This window comes from Lampris incognitus, chromosome 2 (genome assembly GCF_029633865.1).
Source record: "Lampris incognitus isolate fLamInc1 chromosome 2, fLamInc1.hap2, whole genome shotgun sequence".
In the NCBI taxonomy this organism is placed as follows: domain Eukaryota; kingdom Metazoa; phylum Chordata; class Actinopteri; order Lampriformes; family Lampridae; genus Lampris; species Lampris incognitus.
Genome location: NC_079212.1, coordinates 125,311,161 through 125,324,153, shown reverse-complemented (window position 1 = coordinate 125,324,153; position 12,993 = coordinate 125,311,161).

The window sequence follows — 12,993 nt, the reverse complement described above, 5'->3', positions numbered from 1 at the left end:
CCTTGAACTAACGCGCGCGCAATAACGTTTTTTTGGTATCAACCCCATAAAATGTTTCATTAGATCCCAATTTAGAAAGATACTGCAATTACAGCGGGCTTTTGACATGCGGCTTATCCTGTTTTTTGCTCGTCTCACCGGAATCCTCACGGAAACGTTCAAGTCGCAACTTGAGTCAAAGTTGTTCAGATATCAGCGGTCAACACCGTGACTAAGTCAGCAGAAGCGTGACGTTAACTGACCCGGTTGGGTTATTTACAGGGGGGGTAATATTTGCAAGAGGCTGGGGGGGTAAACGCGCAGGTCGTGGTTTGGTTTGTGACTTTCCAGAGCCAGCTCGCTGACTCAGTGATGCTGTTTGAGCGGTTCCCCCTCTTACCCCAGTTAAGCAGCCTCTTATCTATTTATCTATTTGCGCTCGCAGCAACTTCCTCTCGTTTTTCATCAGAAGTTAAACACGCCCGTGGCTTGTTCTATTATCTCGGCAAAGAGTTGGTGAGCCTCGTTTGGCTCCGTCGCTGCTGCTGTTTCTTCTTTTTAGTGCGCGTATGCGCGCGCGTTTTTAGTGTGTTGCGCGTGCGTAATTGAGAGCGTGTGTTCTTGTTCAGCTATGTTCGTGAGGACCAAGTGGAGTTTTTAACCATAAGAGTTAAGACTTTTTTGTTGTTGTTTAACGGTCTAGTTTAGGGTTAGCACTTGGCTTTAGGTTTAAGGTTACAATCAGGATTGGGTTAAGGTTAGGGTAAGGGTTAAAGTTGGATATGTGGTGCATATGGTTAAGGTTAGGGGGCCGGAGATGTAAAAGCGCGTGCGCGTGCGCGCCTGTGTCCGAGTGTCTATCCATCTCCGTGTGAGTATGCTCATGATAAAGATTGCTTCACACAAATGTCTACTCTCACCTCCTTGGTTGTGTGTTTGGGTTCACCAGTTTACCTATGTAAGAGATGCCGGTCTTTAGCCTGTGTGTGAGCTGCATCTCATGCCACCGTGAAATCCAACTTCTGTCACTCGGGGGATTCATGGTCCGCTGAGAGAGACTTACAATTCATTCATCTGCTCACATCATGCATAGCTGCAGACCGAATATATTCCTGCAACACATTTGGAAGAAAAGATGTGTTTAAAACCTGCTGTGCAACATCCCCAATGACTTCCCTCTTAAATTCCCACAACCTGGTCATTCCCTTGTTCTTTACCATACATGGGTTAAGTAATGAAGTATAACAGGGGATTTGATGTTAGATATATATATATGTATGTATGTATGTATATTTAGACTACAATAGAATAGAATGGAATCTGCTTCATGTCTTTTCATGACCGCTAATAAAAACGAATTAAGTGTAAGAACCTTGACCATAAACACTCCTTTTTTTCTCCTCATCCTTCTGTTACCACCCCGGCATCTTCTCCCACATCTTGCACAGACTTCGGTCCCCCTCTTTTATCACGTGTTACTGTACTTCATCTCTTCATTCCCCGACAATTCACAAGGGCTTCTTATCTGCAAATATGTTTATCAAAACAAATCTGACACTGTCAGGCCTCGTGGGAGTTTTGACAGGAATGTAGTCACTCGTATTGTTTGCTATTTTTACACATCTTAAAAAAAAGCAGCCCTGAAGTGCAGAACAAGTCTTATTTTAGCAGAAGAACATGGCTTGATTGAAGTGACAGACTCTTATGCTACGGTGTGTGTGTGTATGTGTGTGTGCGTGCGTGCGTGTGTGTGTGTGTGCGTGCATGTGCGCGCGGTGGGGGGTTTGGTCGGGGAACCTTTCTACTAACAGATTCACTCAGTGGCCCTACAGTAGCCAATGATCTTTCCACATAGGAAGTGTGAAGGCTGTGTTCAGCATGTGATTTTTTAAAAAAAACAAAAAAAACCAAACAAACACCCCGCTGGCTGCTGGCAGATTGGGGTTAGGCTCTATTGTGACAGGTAATATAACACCTACGCGTCCTTCTGAAGATTGAATGCAAATCATTTTACTGCTAAACTGGAACTGCTATGCTGCGCTTGCAGGAGAGCGCAGCCCAGTTCAAGTGCTGAGATTGACTTGGCATTAGATCATATCAATGATTCTTTTCAATAACATGCTATCTGATGAGATGTTGGATTTCAGTTTTGTGTGTGCATGTGTGTGCATGTGAGTGCGTGTGTGTGTGTGCATGTGTGGGGGGGGGGTCGTAGTTTGACTTTAAAGACTGTGGTATTAATGCCGCAGAGAATGTGTTGCAAGTTGGGCGAGACCACATGGATAGTTGTGTTGTCGTGAGCAATAGCAGTCCAGGCCATTAAAAGCTGAGGAAATATGGTGATGGGAAATATGATGATGATCGTGAAATAAGTGAACGTAAATGAGAAAGTCCTTGCAGCACGCTAAGCTTAAAGGAAAGGGACGAGAAGGGAATGGACACGGGGAATGTGAAGGAAATTCGACTACATGTGGTTGTCTTCATCAACCAAACCAAAATCATCTGTTGCTGCTGTTTACAGTAGCAGGGAGGTCCATTTAGTAAACTGTGCACATTAATATAAAGATATGTATTCAATGATGGATGAAGTTGTAGGGGAAGAGAGAACGAGCTAGAGAGAGAAAGAGAGCTAGAGAGAGAGGGAGAGAGAGAGAGAGAGAGCTAGAGAGAGAGAGGGAGTCCTCTCAAGCTAATAGATGGTTGTGGGGGTGTAAGATGGTTTTACCAAGTGAAGCCTCCAATTAAAGTCTTACACCAGTGATTTGATTGGAATGCATTTCTATAAATGTTATTTATAAATATTTTAGGTGCTGTTTTGGAAAGCTCGGCTCTGACGTGTGTGTTGCCATTGCATTTTAAAATAACATATATCAACTGCAGTATGCAGTATGCTGCAGAGTACTTTCTCCACCTTTTAGTGTGTAGTGATATGCACAGAAAACAGCAGCACAAAAGAAAGAAAGACATGTGAAAAGCTGCTTTTTTCTGTTTTGTGCTCCCAGTACGAACAATAGTATTAGCCTGCATCTCAACCTGACAAAATCCTCTTATCTCCCTCTCATAAAACAACTAGCTGTGCACCCCGTGAGGTATTAGAGGAACTGACTCACTTTAATATCATTAAACATATAGGAACCTTTTGCATTTGTGCGTCACGTACTCTGCTCAGCATTGCGTGTCGGTGTCCAACATGGTCGCTTTGACACTGGTAGACTGGATGTGCGTGAGAGATAGGATTGTGTGTTTGCAGGTTTTGTGCTTGAGCCTTTGAGAATCATGCGCCTATTCATGTCATTGTGGGGAAAAGCCTGAGCAATTAGAACAACAGGGTCGGTTGTTTTTTTTTTTTTTTTTTGTTTATGGACACGGATTTGGTCAGGTGGCTCCCACTTTGCATGACTGTCTGTCCATCTGGCCTTGCTGTCTGTTTATCTATCTATCTATCTATCTATCTATCTATCTATCTATCTATCTATCTATCTATCTATCTATCTATCTATCTATCTATCTATCTATCTATCTATCTATCTATCTATCTATCTATCTGTCTGTCTGTCTGTCTGTCTGTCTGTCTGTCTGTCTGTCTGTCTGTCTGTCTGTCTGTCTGTCTGTCTGTCTGTCTGTCTGTCTGTCTGTCTGTCTGTCTGTCTGTCTGTCTGTCTGTCTGTCTGTCTGTCTGTCTGTCTGTCTGTCTGTCTGTCTGTCTGTCTGTCTGTCTGTCTGTCTGTCACCTAACTGACAAGCAGCCCAGTTTCAACAAGCAAAAGGCACAATTGGTCTGTAATCTGTGCAAATTATATTTTCTGTTCACAAAGCGATTAGATGTGTAATCTGTTGAATCATGATGACAGAAGCAATCACATTACTGCTATCTATTGTGTCTGAAATGTTCCCACAGCTCAAAGCAGACTTTAACCTAAAAAATGGCAGTTTTTTTTAATTTACAGTATTTCAATGGATTTTTTTTACACGGTGTCTTAAAAGGTCGAACAAGGATTCATTTTTATTTAATTTGTTGAGTTTTTTTTTTCTTTCTCCCCTTCCGTAATTTTACACCCCATTTTTGATAACCCATTACTTTAAAATGGAGTCATTGCTCCCTGAGTGTGGTGACTACTGACACCCCAGGCTTTGCATCAGTCTGTTGGAAAAGGAAAATCACATTCAAAAGTTATGGGGCTGTCATATATCTTTGATTAATGAAAAATAAGTCCCAGTTTTAGAAACATACTGTATGTAGGTCCTGGGGTATGCGAGAGTTTAGCGAAATTGTCAACGCCGTTCTGACGACAAGGATCAGCTTCAGACATAAACATATTTGCACGTTTCGGTTGTTCGGTTAAGACGTTCTTTTTTATTTCAGGTGACACGAGGTATGTTTTATAGCTGCCTCCGGTAGAGAGTCTTCATAATAACCCTAACAGTATCCTCTTTATCGGCTTAAAATCAGATACTGCCTTCAAACGGGGGACACACAGCAGGCACTAACGCTGGAAACTATGGTGCCAAAATACATTTCAGCTCTGAATAAAGTGGGAGCCTTCGGTTTGACTGACAGGCCAAGCACACCTGAAATTCCAAGCAGGGGAACAGTATGTCTGAAATTATTGATAAGGCCCTGGTATTGTTTTGTTTTGTTTTTGTTTTTTTGTTTTTTTTAAGGCACACAGAGAGAAAGAGCAAGAAAAATATTCAGGGCCACGAACAGAGCTGCCGCTCCTCTGGCTGCTGAAATGATTCGTTTACTAAGTGACTATGAGGCAGAAAGTGTGTTTGGCTCTTCCTCCACTGAAGCCACCTGTTCCTGTTTGACATGCCGATGTCTACGATGGTCTTGCGTCAGAGATTTCACCACTACTGATACATAATAAATGAGTTTTTCTCCCTCTGTTTCTTCTTGTGTGTGTGTGGGCGTCTGTGTTTTCCCTCCTTGTGAAGCTCAGTCATGGTTGAAGATTATATTTATTTAGGAGATATGTGCTTTGTTTAGGTTGAACTGTTGCAGCTGTTCGTGTTGTTTTTGAACGTGTTCCCTTTCCGAACATTTCCATGCTGTAGAAAAATATATTCAAATCGTGTAGATAGTCCATACTTCCATTATGTTCATGTTTTTTGTTTAGCTCCCCCCCCCCCCAAAGCAGAGGAAAAAGATAAACATGGCCTGGCTAGCTAGCACGTACCATGGCAGATAAATCTATTGTGCCAGGCCTCTGGTCAACCAGTCTTTTCATTTCCAGGCGAGACCGTTCGTCCTTTCATCCTGTGCTCCTATGGAGCCTCACTGAAAATCACCTGGAGTCTGGTGCTCCTGGAGTCAGACGGAGAAAGGGAGAATGGGTGAAGAGAAGTGGTATGGCGGCAAATGCCAGGCAGGTAACGTGTGATTTGGAGAAGGGAACCGTGAAGATTACAGAGGAGTTGAAGTCCATGTCAAGCTGTTTGGAAGATGGATATCTCTCACACATCACCTCATTTACCAAAGTCCAGAAGCCTTCATGTTTCACAAGCTACCTCCTGCCCAGACAGTAACAGAGAAGCGTTGCCTCTTCTTTCTTTCTTTTTTTTTCAATAGCAGAAGGCAGACAAGACAAGCAGCCGGAAACAGTGGTTGCAGCGTCTGCACTGTGACACCAGCAAGGGACTTTGGAACCAGCTGAAGAATTTAGATCCTCACAACTTTCAGCCAAGGCCTATAATGTGTTTGAATCAGCCCCAGTTCAGAATCTGGCATTGTAATATATGAAAAATGATTGTGGGTGCTCATCAAAAAGGACAGACAAAACTGCATGTTACGTGGGGCTACAGAACAGGTGAACCCAGGTGCAGACAGATGTGGAGACCGGAATAAGGTATAAATATTTATTGCAAGGCTTGGGGAAGCTCAAACTGGTAGCACAGAACCAGGAACAGAGGCTGGGGCATTGGCAGTTAGGGCCCGAGGTGGGATCCGAGGGGGCTGAGTAGTGCAGGGGACCAGACGAGGGGCCGGAGACAGGACTGCAAGAGAAATGGGAGAACAGGATGATAACCGGAGGAACGGGCAACAAGAACTGAATACTGAATAACAAAACTGGTACCCAAATTGGCTCAAAGCTTCGCAACACTCACAGGTCGCAGAGTCTATGATCTGGCAGAGTGGAAGTGGCAGGGCTGAGTATTTATAGAGGTCTTGATTATGGAACTGATTGCAACTGGTGGGGCTTTGCTCTGACTCCAGCACACCTGTCTCCATTCACTCACTCACACACACACACACACACACACACACACACACACACACACACACACACACACACACCCATTATCCAAACCACTTATCCTGCTTTCAGGGTCGCGGGGATGCTGGAGCCTATCCCAGCAGTCATTGGCCGGCAGGCGGAGAGACACCCTGGACAGGCCGCCAGGCCATCACAGGGCCGACATATTCACACGTAGGGACAAATTAGTATAGCTGATTCACCTGACCTACATGTCTTTGGACTGTGGGAGGAAACCGGAGCACCCGGAGGGAACCCATGCAGACACGGGGAGAACATGCAAACGCCGCACAGGACAACCCGGGATGACACACACACACACACACACACACACACACACACACACACACACACATACACACACATAAAACACCAAGGTTCTTATAGCTAACTAAACCTAAACCAAAAACTAAAACTAGGTGTGAAAAAATCATTTTAGTTAACTGAAATAAAAATAAAAACTAGACTTTAGAAAAAAATGAAAAATAACTGAAACGATATTGTGTACTTATCAAACTAAAATGAAATAGAAATATATAGAAAACGTCTTTAGTTTTAGCCTTTTGTCAATTTGGTCAAAGTTGTCAACACAACAAGCATGAGGAGGCATTTGTGCATGGGTCATTCTTACTATTCAGTGCCATTTCAGCCTGGTTTACTTTAAATTAAAATATATTTGTTTTAAATTGCATTAGAAGGAGGGCTTGTTAAACTATAAGAAAAAATATGTTGCTCCAGCTCAGGATGTTATGGTTGCATAATTTTGACCAATTTGACTATAAGCCAAATGTCTACCCTGTTACAGAACAGTCTCATCTCTATCGACTTTTTTTACATGCACTGTTATTGTAATATTTTTACATTTTCTAAGAGCTAAAATATTCCTTACTTTACCCTTCAAATATCTTTGAACAACATATTCATAAACAAGCATTATCTTGAAAGAAGACTTGTGCTATTTTATGGCACAATATAATTTCAACACATTTCTTTTGGAATAAAAAGGGATTTCAAAGGAATTTAGCCCAGTTTTGAAGTAATTTCATTTTGCCAATTCATTCCCTGCAAGTAACCACAAAGGCATGCTTAATATTTGTTAATTTTATTTAATTATTATCAAAAAAACACACAGATAACAGGGTGGAGAGAAGGAACACGAGTTGTACAGGACGTAACAAGGCGGACCTCACACCAATGAACAACAACACATTTCATTAAAGAAGGCAATTCATTCAACATTTATATGAACATTAATAATTAATTCCATTAATAAAAATTAACCATTACCATTAATATTACCATTAAGCCCCCCCCCAAACACACACACACACGCACACACAAAAAGACATATACCCACACCAAACGTCAACCATCAAATGTACTGCACACACAAAAGAAACATCAGGAACATTTTCAGTCTCTGACCTCACAAATGTTTCAGCAACAGTAAACCAAAACAACAACCCAAATAACACCCCCCCTTTTTTTTCTCCCCAGTTGTACTTGGCCAATTACCCCCCCCAGACCTCTTATTGTGGACTTGGGTTGTAGAAATTGTTGGTCCAAATTTTGTGCTTGCACTTTACTCTCATATCATCTTCAACCTCCAGGATGATTCTTGGGTACGGTTCAACATCTGGCTCTGGGGATTGTCCCGACTTGGAGGCAGAGTGGTCCTTGCTCTGGTGCTATCCCTAAGCTTATCCTCCCTTTCTTGCCATTTCTTTCTCTCTGCTCTCTTTCACTGAGGTCTGTCTGACACTTTATTTTTTCTTCCTTCTTCTCTGTTGTTTCTCCACCTATCCTTCTCTTTACTCAGGTATTGCTGCCTTCTTTCATGGTCTGCATCCCAACATGCCCTGTAGCATCGCTGCTTTTCTGCAGCAGAGAACAGCACCATTCTCTGACAAATAAATGCATGCAATTTTAACAAATCTTTAAGTATATAACAAATAAATGTATAATAAATTAATAATAAATACCAACACATGCTGGAAACTTATTAATCTGGCCCTCTTATATCTACCCTGTTACTGTGTGTCCACCGTGTTACCGTACAAAACAGTAACAGCGTGGATGATAACAGGGGTGACATTTTATGCTGAAGTCGGCCATTACTACTCACCTGATGAAAAACAGACTAGTACTTGGTGACAACCGAGGAAGATTTTTAACATATTTATTAAACACATTTTTACAATTACAACAAATGATCAGTATCCACTATAAATAAGCATAACAGGGTGGGCATGTTATGCTTTACCACATAAGTCAAGTATTCTAAAACACTGAAATAAAGGTTGATGAAAGAGTGATACTTACTCTGCTTCTTCTAGATGATTTTCCCGCGAGAAATGTATGCTACTTGCTGAGTCATGTGACCAGAGGACTAGTCAGGGGGCGTGTTCAGCGGATCTTACAGAGTAACCGGGTGGACAGTCGACTCAGGGTCACAACACATTTTAAAAACTATAAACATTAAAAATGTATTGATAGCAAAATATAACATTTGGTGAGGAATATTATAAACAAGGCTATACAACAATAAAAAAATGTAGAATTTGTTTAATTTCCATTAATATTTGTAAGTGAAGTTGAGCAAATGTGATTGGAGACATGGCAATTTAGCCCACATATACTAAAACTAGAGTAGTTATTTTAAATTTAATTTATCCTGGGTAAATATCATTGTGTTCTATGATAGAGGGGGGGTTAACCATGTAAGACGAGCTTTTAGAAAGAAGTATTAGCCCATTTTTACACAGAATATGCTACATTATGTCATGAGAACTCAAATGGTAGTGGATGCTAGGAATGACCTGCCTATATTTATTGAGACTAGGATGTCTACATGACTGTGAGTCAACTGCCTTCCCAAAGTGTTGTGTTTATATTGTAATACCTATTTTGAACTTCTTAAATCTTGCCCCTGACACATGCCCCCCATATTATGATAAAAACTAAGACTAATACTGAAACAACATTTTGAAACAATAAAAACCAAAACGGAACAAGAAAACCCACTGTGGAAACTAACTGAAATGACACTGAATTGAAAACAAAAATTAAGATACAAAAATATAATAACTCTCTCTCACACACACACACACACACACACACACACACACACACACACACACACACACAAAATGTAACAGTGCAGCTTGTTATTCCCATACCCTCATTTTCTTCCTGACAACAAAACTGGACTAAAATAAAATGGGGATTCTTATGTATAGACGACCCTTCCACACACCATAACTCTAGACCAACTTGTCCAATTGTTTTTTATACCGACCAGTGACTAAATATAATATCGTTTTGAATGTTACTCATGTTGAAAACACACGAGTTACATTATTAAAAGCACAGTCTGACATTTATTAATTTATTAGGCCAAACCGGGAGGCATAGCTAGCCTTATTTGTTGAACACTTTGCTCCTTATTTGCTCCTTATTTGTTCCTTATTTGTGCCATATTTGGTCCTTATTTGTTGAACACTACCGTTGAGTGTTTCTTTTAACAATTTTATATATATATATAATCCATAAGCAATCATCAGCTGGATATATACTATATTCCCCTCCCCCTTTTTTCTCCCCAATTGTTTCCAGCCAATTACCCCACTCTTCCGAGCTGTCTCAGTCACTGCTCCACCCCCTCTGCCGATCCGGGGAGGGCTGCAGACTACCACATGTCTCCTCCGATACATGTGAAGTCGCCAGCTGCTTTGTTTCACCTGACAGTGAGCAGTTTCGCCAGGGAGACGTAGCACGTGGGAGGATCACGCTATTCCCCCCAGTTCCCCCTCCCCCCTGAACAGGTGCCCCGACTGAACAGACAAGGCGCTGGTGCAGCGACCAGGACACATACCCACAACTGGCTTCCCACCCGCAGACACAGCCAATTGTGTCTGTAGGGATGCCCGACCAAGCTGGAGGTAATATGGGGACTCGAACCGGCAATCCCTGTGTTGGAAGGCAACAGAACAGACCGCTACGCTACCCAGATGCCCTATTTGTTTTATATTTTATTTTATATTTTAGGAGGCGAGGATGTGGCAAAAGTATTGGGGGTGCTAGAGCTTCTCAGCAGCCACCCTAGGAGCCACACTACGTCCCTTAATAACTATCAAAACCAGGCAAGAGAGGTGTTTCTTGGCGCTGATCTATTATCTAAAAACTCTGGGTTTGGGCCTGGAAAATACTTAGAAAAAACCCACCACCTATGGTTTTGAGACAGGTTAAAAGTGCAATTTCTTTTTCTTTTTTTTATATATATATATATTACTGCTGCAACCAAACTTGCCTCATATACTACGGTGTAAATATGGCTGTTATGGTTGTCATCGTATTGAATATGGAAAAAATGTGATTTTGTTTTTCTCTTCACAACATGTATAGATAATTTCAGTAGTTTCAACAATTTACTCAAGATTATGAACATTTTTGAGTTCAAAAATGGAAAAAAAAGTGTTTTGAATTGTTTTAAGTCACCATAATTGAAAAATGCATGTCCATTTCACAAACATTTAACATGTTAATTGAGATTCACAGCCTCCTAACATTTGTTAAACCTGTTTTAGCCACTTAATAAAGTAAGGCTTTGCATCAAAGCTTAGATGATGAATCTATCTGTGAGAAAATGAGCCTCCACCTGGTAAACCTCTATCTAAACACAGACGGTGGTGGTAAGTGGTTCCCTACAGAGATGCTGGATCTGTACTTGAAAATGTTAAGGACTTTGATGCCAAAACTAACCATATGTAGAAGCTAAAAACCTTTGGCATGTAATTTAAGGCTGTAAAAGGTTGAAAATGTATGATATTTGGGAAACGCTTGGGTGTAATGGATGTGTAGTTTTAAAGTACGGCAACATTAACAGTTCAATTAAACCAGCTCATTAAAATTCTGACTCCTTAAAAAAGGCACCAAGGTAACTCTGCTTCTTTTCATAGCATAACAACCAGATACTTGCATTTATTTGCAAGCTGCTGCTAAAAAGATGAGGAGAGGAGCTAGGTTCACAGACAAGGTAGAGTAAAACTGCTATTCTTGCATATCTGTGTGCTCTAAAACACCCAATATTTCCTGGCAAGTTTCACGTCATGTTGGTAGACAAAATGCAAAGCAAAACAAAGCTCCTAGGGAAGTGATCTGAACGGCGATTGCGTCCCATTACCATCACACTATGCAACCAAAATGAATTTAATAACAATACCTTAAAGCAAAAGTAACCTGATTCCGCTTCATAGCTACAAAATGCTGCTTCAAAGCTACTTTCTTTTTTCTCTTTTTTTTTTGCCCCCCTTTTTTTCTCCCCAATTGTACCTGTCCAATTACCCCACTGTATCGAGCCATCCCTGTCGATGCTCAACCCCCTCTGCCAATCCGGGGAGGGCTGCAGACTACCACATGCCTCCTCCAATACATGTGGAGTCACTAGCTGCTTCTTTTCGCCTGACAGTGAAGAGTTTCGCCAGGAAGATGTAGCACGTGGGAGGATCACGCTATTCCCCCCAGTTCCCCCTCCTCCTGGAACAGGAGCCCTGACTGACCAGAGGATGCGCTAGTGCAGCAACCAGGACACATACCCACATCCTGCTTCCCACCCGCAGACCCGGCCAATTGTGTCTGTAGGGACACCCGACCAAGCTGGAGGTAACATGGGGATTCGAACTGGCAATCCCCATGTTGGTAGGCAACGGAATAGACTGTCACACTATCCGGACACCCAAACCTGCTTTTCTTAATGTAGTCACACCATGGGTTGTACATGGTCATGACATCAGTGCTTGCCCACTTGAAATCCCAGAGGTCCATTCAAAGTGCTGTTGTATCAGTATCCTCTCCATCGCCACACACACACAAAACACATTTCAACCTTAGTTTTAGCTTTTGATGTTGTTGTACCTCTCTTTAAGGGTCTAATACAAACGTGGTCTGTCATATCTGCTTGTTAGCCACAACACCTTTCCACAAACTCACTGCTACCTGCCTTATGCTAATGCATTTTGGTCCTGAAAGCTGAAATCCACAACTTTTCTTCATTAATAGAATCTTGTCTTATTCCTCTGAGCCATGGAGTCAGGTTATATAATACTAACTGGAAACACCCTCCAGTCTTAAAATACCACTGATGAAATGTTTTGGTTGGGTGGCCCCAACTGGTACAGCAGCAAACACGTACATGTTCGAAACAATTCCAGCAGGAAAAAAGACTGAATAGTGATGCAGATGTGGCGATGTCTCTGTTGCACAGACAATAGATATTACTGTTGAATAGTGTTGCAATATAGGCTGATGAAGTTCGTAATACATTAGATTGCATTGGCTAGCTTGGGTCCGAGGATGCCGTTTCTACAATGGTGGGAACTGTTTACTGGTGAGCTGACGGCAGAGGCGCAACAATGGCTACTACACCTTGTTTGTAGTCAAGAAAATCCCTTGCAACAGGTCTGTTTCTCACCGACTCCTACATTGAACGATATCAAAACATGTGATATTGATTGCCTGTCCAAAAGAGTCGTCATATTGTCATCACATCTCAAATGGATGAAATAATGACCTACTAATGGAGAAAAGTTGCGGATATCAACTTTAAATAACTTCTGAAGGCATCAAAACAGATATTTGTGTACATGTAAACCTTCAGGATTGCAGCTTCAAGCTCATCATCACTAAACTGATATGCCTGCTTGGGCAGCTTGGCTCAGGAGGTAGGGCCTGACATCTAGTAATAAAAAGGTCACTGGTT